An 18,352-nucleotide genomic window follows, 5' to 3' on the forward strand; every position below is an offset into this window, starting at 1 on the left:
GTGAGGTAATATGAGGTATTTTCATATTGCTACTTATTACATATTATATAAATTTGATATCTTTACTTATTTACTCCTTATCTCACACAAGTTTTAGACTTTTTATATTGCCGATTAATCTACCTAATGGCCTATTTGAATAGGCGAATATATCAGCTCTATATATTTATTTTCTCCTCTGCCTAATGAAAATTATACTACCATTTTATAGTCACTCCATAGTTAAAAAGCACATTCCACATTATTCGATGATAAAGAAAAGCCACTAATCTACGAGGGCAAATTGTAGTTTTCATTGGTTTTAATGTTGCCGTGCGTGCAAAGTGCGACAGCGGCGGCAACACCCCCTACACACCCTCCCCCATATGTACATATTTAAGTATATATATATATATACCCCGACCATATCTATAGAGAGAAACCCCTCCTCGAGGCAAAACTACCGACATTTTCATTATTATTTCGAGTGGAGTTGGTTGGTTTTTTATTATTTCGCGTGGCAAAGCAACACGCCGCCTGCTTTTGTACATTTCACTGTGTGTGCTTTTTGGGCTGCGTGCATACAACCGTGTCAATAATTACCCGTGGGACTGACACGACCAACGAGAATCATTCAAATGTTGCAAAGGCAGCAGAAGCGGCAGCGGCAGCAGCAGACGCAAAAGCACCAGCGTTCCACTAACAATGGCTAAAACAAAAGCTACAGCGGCGGCAGCTGAGAGACACTGAAGCTGGTGAACCGGCAGCAGAAGTTGGTAACGGAGAATCGGGCCACAATGGTCTCGGGCATATTGCCATTGTGGCATTACTGCCGCCACTCCGGCAAAATGGCTGACTCTAGTCAACGTCACCCGAAAGCCAACTGACGAACTGGCCGACTGACCATTCCACAGGAGCGGATTAACTATGGGTTTTGGTCCGGGCTTAGAATTTGGGAACTATAGAAATTACAACATTCAAGCATCAAATTAAAATTTATATATTAAATTATTTTTACGCTTGCCAATTTATTATTATTATACGCTTAAATAATATTATATTTATGTACTATATTATAGTATATCTACAAACATAGTTTACTTAATAACTTAATAATACATAATAGCTTGGTAAGCTTTCGAAACAATATTTAATTTCTAAATTTTCGAAATATATTCTTCTCAGCTCTCTAAAGGTCCGAACTCGTGAAATCCGCCCCTGTGATTGGGCCGCACTTTCCTTCTGTGCGACTTTGGCTTTTGGCTCCGGCTGGGCGACTTTTCCACTGACATTCGGAGTGTCGGGGACTCTGTGCTCATTATCTATGCTTCCTTTGGGAATTTTCATTTTCTTTTTCCGCGCTCCTCTGTTTTTTTCTTTTCGTTTTTTTCGTATTTTCAAAGTTCTAGCCGTGTGCGTTCGTGTGCGACATTTGTGCAAAGGAAAACAAAAGAAAAGACGAATGAACAGCACTATCCGGCTGGAAAGTACTACGTACTGCGTATATAAAATTATATAGGTGTACTTGGCTATTCTTGTTTCGTTCCGAGCCAAATCAGTGCGTTTGGTATTGTAAAACCTTGCGCTAATTACAAAATTTATTGCCTCTTAACGGAGCCCTCGAAAACGTAAGTCAAGAGCGTTGGAAATTCTTTTTAACTACCCACAAAAAAATGAGATGTATGTATGTATATGTAAAATGGGAGATACTCCCACCAGCGAATTAAGCTGTGACTGTGTGTAAAGTGCAGGTAAAACAAGCCACAAATTGGGATGAGACAGGTGAAGGTGGTGGCGGTGGCGGTGGTGCTGAAGGTGGTTCTGTGGTGCGGGGGCAGCAATTGCCATTCGACACCTTCGACTGTGGAGCACCTACATCAGCTAGACACCTAGACAAATAATGCGGGCAGGCTATATATGGACGATCATAGTGATAGATATAAGTGAGCTTCAGGGAGCATCAAGGGGACGTTTGAAAAGCTTGGAAGAAATGGGCAGATTTATTGGGCAATCTATTAGTTTGCTCGCTATCAAAATATTTAACTAGTGAAAGGAAACCTTTTAAAAGCATTTTCAAAATGTTAATTTGTATTTACTTGTCTACAAAGCAGAGGTGCCCAACTAAAATGTAGCCGCTTGTTTCTATGGTATTAAGTGATAATTGTTGAAAGTAAATAAAAGGTAAAGAAAAACAGTGTAATTTTGAAACATATCTGTACAATGAATTCCAACTGTTTGTTACGATTCTGTTCTAAACATTGTTGAGTAGTAACTCAAAAAACTTCATACTTGGAATCCTTGAAACTTCGCTAACTCTTTGATCAAACCTCGCAGTCATCATCTATGACAAACAAACAAACATCTCTCTAATAAGCAAACGCAATTGATGGCTGAACCATGACATTGTCGCCGATCTGCGGTCGCCGCGGATTGCCATTTAAGTCTCATGTGTGCAGTCCGCAGTGTTGGCCAAAACTGTTGAAAATGCGCGGGTTATTAATGGCTTTATAAGCTGCTGCCGTTTCTACACCTCGATCCGCACCTGCGGGGCGGCATTTGGCAAGCAAATTGGCAGCGGTATTAGCCACTAGTTCAGTTGTTGGCTAAGAAAAGTCCAATCCGGAGTTCGCGATACCAAGACCCCCGCGATCGTGCTGCGCAGTGTCAAAGCCAACCACTTTGCGATGTGTTTTAGTTTATTTTTTGTATTTTTTTTTGCCGCTGTTATTGGCAATGTGCTGCTGCTCTTTTCGCTGCTGTTTGCGCACATTTTTAACGTATAAATAAAAAGGCTAATGGGTGGGGTGGCTGGCGCGCAGATAAAGTCAAACTCTGGGCCACCCTGGCCCGGGTCTCGAATCCAATTCGAACTATTAAAACGATATGGGAAAAAACTATGTTCTCACACACAATTTTGCAGACAGTCGCAGACGTTGCTTGACATTTGGCCAAACGTCTGTCGGCCAAAACCGGCAACAAGGTCGCCCAGCGCTCAAGATAGCTATCTAAAAGCAAATAGGAGGCGCATGCACTGGAAGAAATGAGGGCAAAAGGGGGCTGATATCTTTCTTCATTACTGAATACTATAGCAGGAAGATGTAGTAGATACTAAGATAATTTCACACAATGAATTGCTAACCATATCGGCTTACAATATTTATAATTCCCTCCAAGTTGTGGTGTAAAGAGTAAAGTAGTTATTTCCAGTGCATCTCAGGTGCAGTATAGAATTCGAGAATTTGAATTTGAAACCGGCAAAAGGCCGTGAACGAATGCCATCGGCATCCAGCGGCGGTCAAGTGCATGGGGAGCAGCTGATGCTGACGCCGATGCCGCAAAACGATCCAATGCAGTCTGCTCACTGGGAGCCATAAATCTCTTAATGAAAACCGGCAATAATCTTTTTGCCGCCGGCGAAAATCAAACTGAAGCGAACTGCAGCGAACCGAGCTGAGCTGAGCTGAGCTGAACTGAACTGAACAGCACATCCCGGAGTCAAGCGCGAAAAAATGCGCAAAAGAATTAATAAACAAAGTAGCCGAGCATGTTGGCATTCCCCCTGCTCAATGGGGGATGAAGAATCCAACTCCGACTGCAGCTCCAGCCTTAGCTTCAACAGCCATGATGCAGTAGGAGTTGCAGCACTTCGAGAAGAGGAGTAAATGTGGAAGATGGGCGAGTTATTTGCTGCGCATGAGCGCACGTGCTGCCAGCCTTAATGCTTTTTCAGGAGGAGAGATGTCGATGCCACGCAGTCGACGTTTTCCGTGGCCGCACGTTTTTGCACTCGGCCAACGTTGCGCATGCGCATCATCAAAAGGCAAACAACGGCAGCAGACGGACGGACGACTCATCAAAGCGCCAGCATCGACTGCATTTGCATTTCTAATTTTCCTAGCATTTTTCACATTTGCAATGCACCGCGAGTGACGCCGCATAGGCTGCTCGGGGCGGCGTGGAAATGGCAGAGGTGGAAAATGCCGAGGCGCCGCTTCGCCATTTCCCTATGGCCACTTCTAGCACCGTATAAAAATGGAGTTAGAAGTTCGAGTTCTGCCGAATATAAGCAGTGCATATTTTTTTTTATTTTTTATTATATATTACACGGTATATAAACTTATTTAGAATTCAAGTCTTTAAGTTTACAAAGACATCTCTCTAGCCGGCATCTCCGCCATCGTTACACATTGATCACATGCAAATCTTTGGTAACAAAAATAAAACCGTATAAGCTGAAAATACCTCCCAGCGATGAGTATTGTCGTCGGCCTGTCTAGACTTTCAAAATCTGACAGATCATCATCAACCGAAAAATCCCAAAAAATACGCTTTGATTCAGCTGTAACCCAGCAATCGTCGGCAACAACAAGAGCGGCAAACAAAGTTCAAACAAAAAAAAAAAAAAGAAGAAGTTAAGTTTCGTAAACGCATTGGCTTTTTGTTTCTGCTGCTGTTGCTCTTGTTGTTGGCCAAATGTTGTTAGTGTCGGCGGCAATTTGACTACCGAAAAGTATTAAACAAAAAGCCCCCTCAGCATGGCTGAAAATCAATACAAACAGCAGACCGGCAAACGGAGGCCAGCGAAAAGATTGGAAAAAATAAAAGCTTAAATATTTGCAAAAGAAATCGCTGAAGCTGGTAAAATAAAGGTAAAAAAATATAGGTATAAAAGTTAAACAACAACAAGAACAACCTTTGGCCAACGCGGTAGCCATAAATCAAAGTCGCGTTAATGAAAGCGCAATTAAAACGGGCTTCCACCGTTTTTTTGAGGGGAAATTCAAGAGGGAGTGCGGCGGTCAGCATACATACATATTTGGGCCAACTTAAAGCGCAGGAAATTAAATTTTATGATGCCGAGTCGAGTCGAGTCGCATTGGCAGCTAAGTTGGCCATTTGGCCATTTGGCCATTCGACCAGGCCCAGACCCAAAAGCCAACAGGCCAATGCAATTGTTGTAGTTGTCGCGCCACCGTCGCAGTTAAATTTTTGCATTTTGCAGTCGTACTCATAGTTTCTTTGGCCGTCTGAAAAGTTGCACAAGGTTGACGGCTGCGAAAACTTTTATGCAGCGCCACTGACACCAACACCCACACGCGGCACCAAGACTCCAAAGTCAGGCAAGAGCGGCCATAAGCCGTAAGCCATAAGCCCGGCCAGACTTGACCTACAAAAAGCCGCGTCGTCTGTGATTATGGCGCCCTGGGCGTATCGCAGACTTGCGTTCTTTACATCGCCGATTTTGTCCTCTTTTCTGACCGCCCTGCATATACATATGTATGTATTTATTTCCCTTTGACAAACTGTGACGTCACAGCTCGCACCTAAATGAATAGATCAGCTAAATAATGGTATAAACCCAAGTTGAAAAGGAGTAGTCTGCTGCATAAATGAGCTCGTAAAAATCAGAGAAATGAGTGTATTAATGGAGCAAGGATATAGCGCGAGCTCTAAATGCCCTTCATTAAAAAGACAATAAATACATGAACGCCGCCCTTTTACGGCCTGGTTTATACCCATTTGCCATTTGCCATTTGAATACTCTCTCTCTTAACTTACATTAATCTGAAAAACCTTTGAACGAAATGTATATAAAGAGCAACAAAATATTAGCCAAAAATTAGAAATATAATAATCCTTAAATAAACATTAAAGTAAAATCCAATATCAAACCAACAATTAATAATATTACTTCAAAACATTGCATCTCTCAGTAACTTCGTAGAATTCATGGGAAACCAAGCTGTTATCGATTCGTACCACTCATACCCTAACCAAGGCTATAAACATTTCAGCAATTCACACAAAGCTGCTTAATTGAAATCAAAAAGTAAAAAAATCAACAAAAAGAGGCGAATCCAAAGTGCTGGCCGCTTGGTAGGCCGGTCGTCGCTTATTTGGCTTACTGACCATCAGCTTCATTACCATTAACCAACTGTGGCCACAAATCATGCATTTAACGCCTTCTTAACAGGCCAGCAGGCAGTGCACCGGAGTTGTGTTGTGTTGAGTTGAGTTGCGAACTGGGAACTGGGAATCTGGGATGTGGATGTGGTTGTGGATGTGGCTGTGTAGCGCCTGCAATCAAAACTGGCAATAAGCATGCAAAACAGCCGCAGCAAACGAAATGAAATGAAATCAAACAGGCTTGCAAGGATTGCGAGGAGGGAACGGAGGAAACTGACCCTGGCAGTGGGGATTTATTTTTTTTTTTTTTTTTGTGGTCAGGTGTAAGTCCCAAGCCTCGTTTATTGAGTTGTCCGAGGAGCTGAGGCCGGAGGATCTGCCTGATGAGCTGTTGATGCTGCTGATCGTGCCAGTTGACAATTACACAACGAATGAGAGCTGGTTGAGGGGATGGGGGGATGGGGTTGGAGAGGAGGGCATTCTGGCCTAATGGAGCGATCGTTGGCCAATTTTATGGGTCTTCGGCAGCAGGCAATTGGCTACCAGTTTGCATGAATGAATGAATGGAGCCCAGTTGGAAACTGAAGCTGAATCGAATCTCTGCCGGCAGACGACGACGACGACGACTCATTCGAACGCAGAGCCATAAAGATAAAAAAGGATTTGCTAAGTGACTGGACTGTCTTCGTGTGCTAGTGTGTTTGTGTGCTTATGTCTGGGTTCTGTCAGCTTGTAAATCAATAGGAAGTCACATCATCATCAGCTCTGGCCACAAAACGAGTTAATTCGTATTGAAGACAAATCAATCCATCAGATTATTTGGCATTAGCAATTTAACTGAAATACGAGAGGGAGTGTTCGATTTTTCCTTAGTTTTTGAGGCAGCTTGGGCATCTCAGCTTAAGGACTGTCCGAGATTTTAAGAGTGGGGAAGATCTAAAAAATATTGCATTTAATGGATCTTTAGATACATTAATTAGTAACAAAAACACTTTGAATATGTCATGTTAATAGAATATTATTGTATTACTTATGGAGTTTCTCAAAATTTTTTTTACTAATGAGAGTAAAGGATTATTAAGTTTATAGAAACATTTTCCGTAGAGAATTCAATCTTCGATTTTGGTTGGCCATTTTTAACTGCCTTTTGTCAATGGCCAAACGACTCAATCACAAGTTCGACAAATCAATCCATCAGATATTTTAGCATAAACAATTCAAACTAGACTCCACAAAAAACTTTATAGACTCGCTGTTGTATTAGTTTTTATGGATTTGGCTTTGAGCAACGTTATCGATTCCGCCATAAGCTTATATCCCCAATAGTCATAGTCACTTAATTTCTACAAAGGAAACTAAGTCCCCAGATCGTTGGAGTGTCTTTCTGGCCAAGAGTTAAAGACCAAAACCTACCAGGCCACAAAATTAGCCGCTCGTAAAAAACCTGACACAGGCGCACGTGCCGTTTTCGAAATACCCGTACTCCAAAAAAAAAAAAAATCGTTAACAAAAAATTCAAAATAAAACCACAAAAATCTGAAACGCCTCACTACACAAACAACAAGCTAAACGGCTAAGACCAAAAACAACAACTTGGCGGAGACAACAATTTCACTACAACAACAGCAGTCACATCGTCATAAATACCTTGTCTTCTGGCCATTGACAATTTTGCGCCAAATTTATTAACCAGAAATTGATTGGCCAAACGGCAATCATCTATGGACGGACTTTTTGTACCTCTTATTAGCCAGAAAAAAAAAAATATTGAGAAAAAAATTAACTTAAATTTTATACGGTTTTTTATTTGGGGTTTCGATAACATTTTGGCCCGCTGAAATTTCGCATAATTATGATGCCTATAAATTTGTTTTCTTTCATTAGTTAATGTTTTAGTTTTCTTGTTTGGCCGCTGCTGCTTTTGTTGTTTTTGTTGCTGCTCCTCTTATTAGACGAAGGTCAACGACGACATAAAAAGTCCAATTTTATTTCAGTTGCCAAGAAACCAAACAGCATGACAATATTGGTCCCATGTGTGAGTTTAAGCTTTTATATTTACGGACATTTTAAAATCGATTAAAATATATGATGTCCAGTTTATGGGGGTTAATGTTGGTTTGTTTTTGATTTAAAGTTGCCATTTCCAAACGTTAAAACTAGGATTAGTTGGGAAACATCTTTATAGTTAAGGGAACAACATTTCGGTGCCAAAATGTTGGCCGAAATACGCCAGCTAGGTCAACACTGTTTCCTTAATTTAATAATATTTATAATAAATTTATTACACTAACTTATGGTGATATATGGTTAATAACAGTAGTTTAAATAATACTAATCCAGATAAACATTTGTATCTGGCACTCAACCATTTCGATTATAAATAGTTTGTAACTAATTTGTTTAATGATCGGACAACGTAATTATAATCTTCGGTTTAACACCTTTCATTTGTTGATCTACACGGCTTCAATTGTTTTTTTTTTCCAAGAAATATAATAGACAATAAGCGAGTGCGCCTAGTAACAATTTGCATTTACTCTTTACAGTGCTCCACTTTTTATAGCTCATTAAAGCGTTTTTTTTATTAGTTTCTATTTTACCATTGTTGCGACTCGATTTCGGTTTTATAACTACTATTTGTGCAATTGCACGAATTGTTTTTAGTAGTTTTTATGGATCCATTAGTCGATACTAATTTTCCAAGCGGCACACGCTCCAAGTAGATCTCAGTCTGCTCGAAAAAAAAAAAACTGATAAGTAAATGAGCTCAGCTGGTGCGGGCACTAAAATTAAAATCGATGACAATTTTCGGTGAAAGTTTGGCGTTTCATTTGAAATAAAAAACCGTTTAGAGATAGAAAGTAGGGCGTGGCCGAGCTGCCGCCTCCCTTCGAAACCCTACATACCAACTCTATATTTGAGTGCAATTTATATGCCACGGCGTTTCGATCTTCCGCCGCGAATCCCTCTCCATTTCCGAGGTGTTGGTGTTGGCTACATCAAATGTGCAAACAAGCCACATAAATCTCATATAAGGCGAAATTATTTTTTACTACTCAATTGCAACAGCAGCAGCAGCAGCAGCTTGAGTCTCTGGAGCCCCACCAACCGGACAAAAGGGTCCTGGCCAAGTGCATAAATCTCGCCCAGCTCCTTCGACTTTTTGGCCCTGTTCGACTCAACCTAACTGAACTGAACTCAACTGAACTGAACTGACTAAACTCATCTCAAGTGCCCTGGTCTTCGATAGTTTGTTACGGGTCCGGGTCCGATAAATAATTGCGTACATTTGAACAAATCGTGTTTGATGTTTGCTGTTTGCTCTTGTTGTGTCCGAGCTGTGTGTTGTCTTGTGTGTTGTTGTGTTGTTTTTTCCTCTTGCAGTGTTGGTTTTTATTGGCCTGGCTGTATATTTTGGTTTTGGTTTTGTAGAATTTTTTGTTTGGTCAGTGCTTTTATTGCTACACATGTTGTTCGGAAACAACAAAATATAAAACAAGTGAGGAGTGGTCGTCAAGAACGCAGCTCGACGGATGTGCTGCCCTACAGAAAGTTAGGGATACAACCTAGGATATATGAAATCAGGATGCATCATCATTTTAATCATACTCTGCAAGCACATTTTATTAAATCATGAACCATATTGCAGGTTTTTGTAAGCTTTCGCTTGTATCAATCCAATCGAAATCTGATAATGAATTTCTTTGCTTTTATTTTGCAGGGTAGCAAACGGGCAATCTATTTTCCTCCCGCCTTACATTGATTTGTTTTTAGTACGTTTTCATTGAAATTTATTGCATTTAAGAAAATTAGCTAAGCACATTTATTAAGCACCCTGCATGGGCATTTGTTTTATGAACCCTTCTATAAAGCGAAGATATAGCCAAGCTTCGCCATTGATGAATTTCTGGTCTTGACTTTGGTTGTTGGCCACGTGTATAGCATTTCGGATCGAGCCAATCAATGAACCCATTAAAGTTTAATCACAATCACGTAAATAAAATGTAGAACTTGTCGCATAAATTATGTGATTGCCAGCAAAAATACAAGACCAACGAAATCGGTGGAAAAAATTAGGCAAAATTTTGGCTTTAATGAATTGCAAATTTATGCAACATTTCGAGGAGCGCCAAAAAAGAACTTGACTTCTAGTTCATTTAAACAGATATAAATATATATATATTTCTCATTCGGCTATCATCGTAAAGCCAAAAATGTATTAAATTAAAAAAAAAAAAAAACGGCCAGCTGAACGAAGTCCAGAGTTTAATGAGAAAGAAACCTGACGGCTCCTCTTCCAATTTCCAAAAATGTAACTTTCGAATTTAGCGGTACGCCTTTTTATTGAAATCAAACAACGCATAGATTTCTGGGTCCGACGACGTTGTTGTAGGTAGCCCATTCTTTAGGTTGTCAACTCGATGAGACATAAATTTACAGAAAGGCCAAAACGAAAAGCTGAAACCGAGCTCAGTCTCAGCCAAATGGCGGCAAATGGTTTTTGGACACAAAGGCCTCATCGCCTCCGACTATTTTTTGGGTTCCATCTCCCAGCGATTGCGACTGCGCCATGCTGTGTCACTTGTGCCCCAGACTAACTTGACTTTTTCTCCCCGTTTATTTATTTGTATTTTTTCCCCGGCATTTTTTGTATTTTTTTTTTCATTTTCATTTTTGGACTAATCAACGCCATGACCAACCGACTCTGAAACTTCGGGGTAGCTAACTGCCATAAATTTCCGTCTTAGCCCACATGTAAAAGATTGAAACTAAAATCCATGCTGCTAGAGACTTCGATCTGAAAATGTTTTGAGCCCGCTTTGGAGCTTGGCCCCATCTTCGTTGGCTTAATTACAGACCCTCGATAAGGCGTCGATGGCTCGGAACAAATATCTACAGCTCTCCCTTTGGTAACAAGTGTCTTGGCGGCTCTTTGATTAGCCACGATCGCTTATCGGTGGGATTGATCGACTTTGCCGTGGTTCCATCTTCCTCTATGCATTTGTGAGTTTTAATTTGGCGCTTGTTTTAGTTTTTATTGTCGTTCACTATACTGGCGAGGCTTGTATGGCCTATAAAGGGACTTGTATATGGACACTTATTAAAGAATTTTGGTCCTAATCTTCTTGACTGTCCAAAACAAGTTCAAGTTCCTAAGTTAATAGGTGGATACTTTAAATATTTAAAACCCTTAAACAATTGCTTGGTAAGTGTTATGGTAATAAGGTCTTTTTGGTCAGGTACAAATTAATTACTTGGGTATTTAAACCCATACCTTGTTATATATTTTACCATAGAGTATTCCCACTTCTCCCATCCAGTTAACCAGAAACTTTTTCATTTTGATTATTGCTCGGCTCATTTTTTATTGCCGATCAAATTTGTTGTGGGAAAAACTTAAGCAGCTAGTGCCGAGGCATCGAGGTTGACGCGCTGCCCAGCCACACGACGACGAGGCTGACTCAGAGGCGGGGCCACGCCCATTTTCAGACAGAGATATGGCTATATGGCTATGGATCTCACAATCACAATCAGAGACCCTACAGGTTGCCATTTGGTGGCAATTGCAACTGTGAGTTGAGTTGGAACAGTGTGTGCATTACTCAGCCGACCGGGCGGCTGAGCAGCATTTTTAATTGAAATAATTGCGGGTTGAGTTAATTAAACGATAAATAATGTAATTGTGTATAAAAAGGCGATTCACAGAGACGCTGCGGCGAGTCACGGCAAACAATGGTGTATGGCAGCCACGAAATTATTGCACATAGGTTGGGTTGCAGTTGCATAATGCACACGATGTCTTGGCATTCTTAACCGCAATCGCCGACTGTGACTGTAATTAGTGGCATATTTGTTTCAGACCCAGTCACAACAACTCCGAGCCACTCAGCCGTTGTTTGGCTTTGATTGATTGTGGCCAAGTTTGATTTGCCTGGCCTAATGATGCTGCGACACCCCCTCCGTGAGTCGAAAAAGCGGCAGCGTGGGTATTTTCAATTTAAACGAAGGAGCGAAAAATGAATTGCCCCGTAATCGAAGGCGCGTGCGCAGCGCACCCGATTCTCCAATATCCATAATCGATTCGAAACAGTTTAATGATATCGAATCTTGTAGCTGTCACATAAAGTGTATAAAACGCTTGAAATTATCTTCCCGCACGATTTTCGATGCTGCTGAACTGTGGTTCAAACATGTCGTATACTTAACATTTTGCATGCGGTAATATTCTGCGGTTCAGCTGGTTATCTATATATAATTTTACCGATATGGGTACTAACTAGTTATGGGGCTATAAGTGCTAAATGTTGTGCTAATTAATCAAGCGACCAATTGACTGGAAAAACCCGACGATAGATCGGGCAAAGCTGGCCAGGGTATCGTTGACAATGATCTACAAAAATCCCTCATCTATATAGATATTTGATCATAATTGGGAATTACCTTGGCATGTGACTATATACATATATTATTGAGCAGTGCCCCATCTGCTGTTTTTCTATTTCTCATTTATTAATAGAAAATTATTTCAAGTAATTTATTATATTAATTGCGACCGCCCTTTCTAAAAGTGGGATTGCCTTTTTTCTCCGATTCCCACTCATTGTTAGCTAATCTTCTTCAACAATTATATTATATCATAATAATTGAACTTATTAAGAGAGTTTTTCCATTGACCTTGATTTCCCATTATAATTCGAAGTTGTTCCTGTAATTTATCACTCTGATTTTCACTTTATAAGCTCTGATTCACTTCCTACATCTACCCACACATATGACCGCCTCCTACACTCAGATCCCAGCGAATGCCAAACCCAAAACGGGGTAGAGAGATACGGCAAACAGAAATAATTATTTCTGCGGCATTTCTCTGCCAGTCTCTTGGGGGCGACCGCGACCTCCCTGCCGAGGTCCTTTCGTCCAGTTTTTGCCCTTCAGGACCCCAGTCAAAGTGCAGACAGAAAGCGAACCGTCGCAGGATGGGAAGAATACAACTCCGAAAAAAAAAATCAGTGCACTGGTAGAAAATCTTCATAAATAAAATGATTTATAAACCCGATTAATTGTTATTCTAACAATACTTTAAGGGAAATTTCCATAGTGATATATGTATGAATAAAACAATTGTGTAATGACCTTTTTAGCCCAAATTTTCGACATTGAATTTCCAGGATCGAACTTTAATTTCAGTGTGGTCCGCGGCACAACATATTTGCGCTGTGGCACCGTGGTCAACCAGGGCACTTACGCAGTGCCGGCTTTAACCATGCCCCAGAGCCATGATGCGGATGCCGTGGCGGATGATGGAGCTGCTCCTCCAGCTCCGATGACGATGACGAGCTGTCCCGGCTCCTTTGGCAACTGATTTCGATTTCAATTTGCAATGGCTGCGCTTCATCGTACATGGAATGCAAAAAGCCAAAACCAAGCGACCAACCGACCGGCTGGCTGGATGACGAACAAACAAACAAATGTCTTTTAATGGCCACATAGAGAAGTGGCTTGTGGTTGCTGTTGTTGTGGGCGCAACAAGGCTTGCAACGCTTCCTGTCAAGTGATTTATGCCACAGGCAAGGCAAGGCTCAAAACCCAAGCCGAGATGCCAACTGAAACTGGGATCCAGACTCAGACTCAGACTCAGACCGAAACTGAGATTCAGACTCAGACTCCGGCTGGAGCTGAGACTCGGCGGACCTAGCAACTAATTTTCCTGTGTGTGTTTGGTGCAGAAAAATTGACTGTCTTTTGTCTGTGCCGGATTCTTTTTCACATTCGTCTTGGTCTTGTCTCAGTTGTACACTGAGTAAGTATTTGATCAGAGAAAATAACAAATATTAGATAACAAACAATACAAATGTATATATTATATTATAGGTATATATTACTTTGGGCACTTAAATATTTGATAAAATCGTTTAATTATTTGATTTTTTTTTTATAATTTTGTGTTAAAAGTTTAGGGCATTCTATCATATACATATTTCGCTCAGTGCACTTCTTACCTCGCTGATCTGTGATGAATGTTGGCAAGTACCACGCACTTTTTGCCGCCTGTGTAGGTGCAATTTGCGCAATCATCGGATGTCTGCGATCCTCGCTTTGGGCTCGGCGCGTGCTCGGCTTAATGGAGGAATGCTTCCTCCAATTGCACTTAAAAAACAATTCAATTTGCCATTGCCGGGGCCGGGCGATTTATGAATGAACCGCAAATCAGTTTAGGCTTGGCCAAAAACACTCACTCAAAACACACGCACACACCATCGCCACCGTCTTATACAGAAAATTAATTAATGACAATCAGTCAAAAAAAGAGGCGAAAAAATACGCAAACGAAATAATTAAACGGCAAACAGGTATTCAATTTCCATTTCAACCAGCCCATTCTACACACATTAGTCAGTCAGTCAAAGTCCGTCATCTCTTGGCCTCTTGGACAGACGGAAGGCAGCTTCTCGGGGCTCTCTGTTTGTTTTGGTAATGAAGCTCATTTCCGTTGGGCAAACGAAAATATGCATATGCCTCGGATAGTTGAAAATATATAGTTGAAGAGGTTCAAAATTATGTCTAGACCTTCTAGCCCATCCAAGTTCACTCTGTCGGTGTTTTATCGCATTACCAAACTTCCTGATCGATCGAGCTACTCAATACTCAAATCCTCCTCTGTGGCACTATATATATTTGGGATTATCTTTTCTGGCCACTAATTTCCATGCCGACAACAACTCGTCCGACAGTTTAGCATTTCAATCAATTTGAGAGCCCGTTCCATCGACAAGCGCGACAACATCTGCCTGCCTAATCCAATTCAAAGCAATTATGCCTTATTCGCGTTAATTTATTATAATAAATGTAAAATACAATGCAGTCGTTTGTTTGCGCCGTTCTTTTTTTTTTTTTGGGCTTGTGAAAAATTAAAATTTTTGCCAAAGTGTTAAAATATTAATTATTTAAGCGATACACGCAGCGTTTGTGGCGCGCGTCTCTTGTATATTTTATTTTTTATTTGGTATTTGTTTGATTTTTGAGTTCCGTTCCATACGGCGTCTACACATGTTTGCTGCTTGTTTGTTTGTTTTAAAAATGGTATTTTCTGTTGTTTAATGAATGATTTCTCGGTTCAAGAGCTGCGAGAGTCGGCGAGAGCAAGTGAATAATTATCATGGATTTTTGGGGCGTTGTTTTACTGTTTTATCTGACTTTTAGATTGACAAATTATCCGTCTCTATTTTGCGACTTTTTTTTTAATATTTACATATGTTTTTTATAGATTTTTTTTTTTGTATTTCTTCTGTGACTTATTGTATTTAATCTTTAATTGTTTTTCGCTTATTTGGTGGTTAATTAATGTTTGACTTGGTGTACAGGTATAGTAGCAATTTGTTGAGTTTTTGTAAATGATAAAAAGATTAATGGGATTTTGGTTTTCTGACTACCATATGTACCATATGCATTAGCAGTAATTGGAGAGTTAAAAAACAACGAAATCTATAAGTTAGATAAGAATTTTGTATAGCAACCTTACTATCTTTGGGCGCAATTAGATGACCAACCCCTTGGCGACTATAAACACTTAAAATTCCATCAACTGAAAGCCCAGTAAACAGTCTCTCTAATAGATCCAATTACAGTTTATGTCACGTACTTAATTCCACTTAGACGGTGTCCAAACGCTTGACGTTTCGCCGCTGCCGTTGTTGTTTTTGCCTGCCGGTGTTTTGCACCTGCAATTAGCCAGTCCAGCCTCATAACAACTCATTTTTTATGAGCTTGCCATTGTTGATATTTTTCTATTTCAGTTTTTTGTTGTTGTTGTGCATATGTGTTTGTTTGCTTTGCTAGTGGCACAACTGATTGCGATTTAAACGCTTTTGTCTAATTGCATCTAATCATTGAGATTTGTACAACTAGCTCGAGCTGGCCTGCCGTCAATTAGGCGATCCCTCGATCAATGGGGTAATCGATTCCTCGACTTTGTCACACGATCTACGAGACCACCACCCCCACCACCACACTTTTGCAGCAGATTGGGCAACCTGTAAGCAGGCTATATATCAGCCAGATATCGTCTTAACTTAAGATGCCACAAACTTTCACTCCAGCCCCAAGAAGGTAAATCGAACACAAGCACTCTGCGATATCAGCAAGCTAGTCCCAATCCAATAACTTAAAACAAGTTTTTTTTTTCGGTTTTGAATTTTGGTGGTAAAGAAAAGACCCAAAAACTAAAAACGAATCTAAGCACGATGGTGTCCCACAAATAAATTATTACCCAAAGGGCATTCAATGCCTTTTAACAACAGGTCAACCTTATCATTATTTTTATTATTATTATTATTATTTCCACTCGCAAAGGGGCGCCAAACCCAAATCGATACCCAAGCCAAAACCAAAGACGAAAAATCAAAATGATCTGTGCTACCCCCTTCTCTTCCCGAAATTTTTCAGCTGGGTCTTAGACTTTTGTGCGTGCGTTTTAAATTTTGGTTCGTCTTCGATTTCGTCTCGCCCTCTGCAGTGAAAATCAGGCAAAAGTGGCTCAGACTCTGCGACTTTGACTTTGGTATTGGACTTGGACTTGGACTTGTCCGGGTTTTTTTTTTTCATAGCTGTTGCTGTAAATTTAATACAAGCGCGACACAAAAGACGCACAAAAATGTCATAAATTACAAAGCGTCCATGATATCAGGGATGGGCAAGGCAACCGAAAAAAAAAGAGCTCTCTATGGTTCGATTTAAGCGTATATATCTAACCGGGTAACATTTGATACGAGTCCGCGGCTTGGTCGGGGCAATAGAGCTTTGATTAGTGGAATGTGCGTCACAAGTTGGCCAAAAAAAAACAAAGCCATTTATGGGATGAGGTAATCCACTGAGGCCGTGAAACCGAAAAAGACATCTTGGGTCCTTTGGTCGAAAGATACTTTTAAGAAGCGGATGTGAATATCCAATCCAACTAATTGACGATCTAACGGATACCGAAAGGTAGCCTGGGAATTTTGCACATGATTATAAAATATACTTTTCTAGATATTCATAAATTTCCCATCAACTCTGTTTTCATTACAGCAGAAACAGTTCTAGGGAAAGATTGATTTTCCAGCTTCACAAGAGTATCATGCGCAGGTTTTTCCCATTATTAAATGACACTTATAACTGTACTCCAACTTATCTACTATTGAATCCTGCAACGGTAAAGGATTCAGGTTATTGTTACCTACTTTTCTTGCAATTATGCAACGGTATTGCAAAACATTCCCACTTGACTGCGTGAGAATTTCAATTTGAGGCGCAGCGACACTTCAGCTTCTCGGGCTGTGCTGTTGTGCCTTGTTGCCTGCTGTGCCCTTTGACCTGTCGTTCGAAACCCTCGAGATTCATATCTCGATGGGTGCAACACGATGCAGGTGTCTCTCTCACGGGCTGCGTCATTAGGATCTGTGGCAAGTGTCGTTAACCCCTTTTTTTTCTTTTGGAAACCCGTCTGAAATGTAGTTTAATCATATGCTCAAATGCACAAACACGCAACACCTACACAGGATAACAAACAAGGACGAGACAGTGCAATATAAAAAAAGGGGGAAAAATAAAACAGGACTCGAGGACTCTCTCTCACTCGCTCGCACTCTCTCTCCACTGTACCCTATACAAATCTCTCTTTCGTCCTGAATTGTCCCTCTCGTGTATCCTTTTTTTTTGCTGCCTCGCTCGCTCCAGTTTCGTAACGAGGTCGTTGGCTGCTCTGTCTCCATGTGTCTGTGTGTGGGGAACGCATCCTGCATACCAAATAGCTACCGGAAATTCCAGCCGGGGAAGCCCCTATCTCCACCGCACCACCCACTGCGCTCTATATCCTTTCTATTTTTATCAATAAAGTTACGCAACTATTTCAAAGTCGAGACAAAGTGCGCTGTACATTTTTTAATTGCCCGCAAATGCGTCTCAATTTGACAACTGAGCAACATGTGGCTGGCTATTGCCAGGATACAAAATCCGGGACTTTTCATGCCAAAAACACCACCTCACAGCACACACCTTCGCCTTGGCTTGTTTGGCATTCAGATTGCATCGCATCGCGTGTGTGTTTTGAATGTCCTGCCAGCGAGTGGCGATATGAATTATTCAAAAAAGAAGCAACAACAGCACAACAAAAAAAAATCTAGAAAAGGGGGTAAACAATTTTTCGTCGCCGCCAAGGACGAATATTTTGAAACGCTGCGCGGCATACAAAAGAGGCCAGCGGTGCTTTCGATTTAGCCAGTTAGAGCGAGAATGCTACTGCCACATGTGGCTGTAAGTGTATGACTTCCCCCTTTTACGTCCATGTGACCCCCTTTCTGCAACCCCATGCCCCCCTGAATGTGTCGCATACAAATGTCCTGAGTCTGAGTTTCAGTCTGAGTCTGGGTCTGGTTCTGGTCTGGTTACATTTGCGGTTACATTTGTATTGCGAGCTGTCGCGCCACTCAAA

The sequence above is a fragment of the Drosophila melanogaster genome, chromosome 3L (genome assembly GCF_000001215.4).
Source record: "Drosophila melanogaster chromosome 3L".
Taxonomy (NCBI): domain Eukaryota; kingdom Metazoa; phylum Arthropoda; class Insecta; order Diptera; family Drosophilidae; genus Drosophila; species Drosophila melanogaster.